The sequence below is a fragment of the Bison bison genome, unplaced genomic scaffold (assembly GCF_000754665.1).
Source record: "Bison bison bison isolate TAMUID 2011002044 unplaced genomic scaffold, Bison_UMD1.0 scf7180017864508, whole genome shotgun sequence".
In the NCBI taxonomy this organism is placed as follows: Eukaryota; Metazoa; Chordata; class Mammalia; order Artiodactyla; family Bovidae; genus Bison; species Bison bison.
In genome coordinates, this window is record NW_011495064.1 from 629,254 (window position 1) to 630,705 (window position 1,452).

General features: G+C 48.9%; 1 protein-coding gene across 1 annotated transcript in view; it reads right to left on the reverse strand.

The window, feature by feature from the left end:
• Positions 1-1,452, reverse strand: part of GRIA3 (glutamate receptor, ionotropic, AMPA 3) — a gene marked incomplete at its 5' end in the record, with an annotated part of 329,433 nt that overhangs the window by 308,214 nt on the left and 19,767 nt on the right. The gene's annotated exons all lie outside the window — the stretch shown is intronic.

Here is a 1,452-nt window from a genome sequence, read left to right on the forward strand (position 1 = left end):
GAGGACTTCTCATTCACAAGAGCCTAAGAAAAGAAACTATCTTTAGGTAGCCTGTGTGAGATGAGCTATGGGGTCTTCAGGTCAAAGTTGACCCTCTGGACAGTGGTCGAGGGGAACTGTATGAAAAGAAGCTGATTCTCCATGGTCTCTGTGCCCATCTCCTCCTCATCCCCCAGACACACAGCCGCATAGCAAAAGTCAGGGCTGGAGGAATTTAGGAATGGTCCTTCTGTAACCTTTCTTGTAATTTCATCATCTTTGATGCTGCCCCACTTCAGCTTCATCTTGTTATTTTATCTCAAAAGGGCAACTCCTCCCGTCTCTATGGTGAGTTTGGTCTCACCCTGCCATTTTCCAGCTGTGCGTACCCAGGCAGAGCCTCTCTCTGTTCTCCCTCCGTGGCACTCGCTCGGTGAGAACCCAAGGAGGGAAGAGATAGAGGCAACTTTAGCGGCCTTGTTCTCACCTCACAGTTTCACTTGGCACCCTGAACAGAAAGGTGACAGATTGTTCCACACTGTGACTGAATGAGCCACATCAAGGATCCTCCCTTCTGTGGATCCTCCCTTTCTGTCAGGATCTTTGTGGGCTGGGCTGGCTCTACAGGGAGGTGAAAGTACCATCCATTCTAATAGTGTGATTTGGAGGGTAACCCAAATGCCACCGGCAATAGCTCTCTTGTTGGACTGTGAAGTTTCCAGAATGCCCCTGTGCTTAGTTGCTCAGTTGTGTCCAACTCTTTGCGACCCCATGGACTGTAGCCTGCCAGGCTCCTCTGTCCACTGGGATTCTCCAAGCAAGAATACTGGAGTGGGTGGCCATGCCCTCCTCTGGGAGATCTTTCCAATCCAGGGACCAAATCCAGGTCTCCCACATTGCAGGCGGATTCTCTACCATCTGAGCCACCAGGGAAGCCCATAGAATGCCCCTGTTTAATAATAAATAGGGCCCAAAGCATGGGGGCTCCCTCTGAAAAGCTAAATAATTTGCCAGTGCTTAAACGTTACGGCCTTGATGACTAGCTCAATATGGATTGATTTACCAGTTTTGATTTTTAGCTCGACATCTATTTAATGCAGAGTGGAGAAGCATGCTATGTGTCAGGCCTTGTGCTGAGCCTTTGATGTGAATTCTCTCATGTAATCCCAGCAAGCACTCTAGAAAGGAGGCAGTATTGTAATTGTCAGTCCACAGATGAGGCAACAGAAGTACAGAGTGCCTAGGCACCTCGCTGAAGGTCACACAGCTGAAAGTGGCAGAATCAGAATTTTAACCCCAGTCAGCCCGAGCTTTAAAGCTTGTGCAATGTTGCCTTTGATATTCGGAGCCCAAACCTGCCTACTGCACTGAACCAAAGCAAACACCCATATAGAACCATTTCTACCTTCTTACCAGGCAGCTGGAGGGTTGAGGAGTGGGAGATATAAATCCCAGAGCATGGGCCTCAGTTGT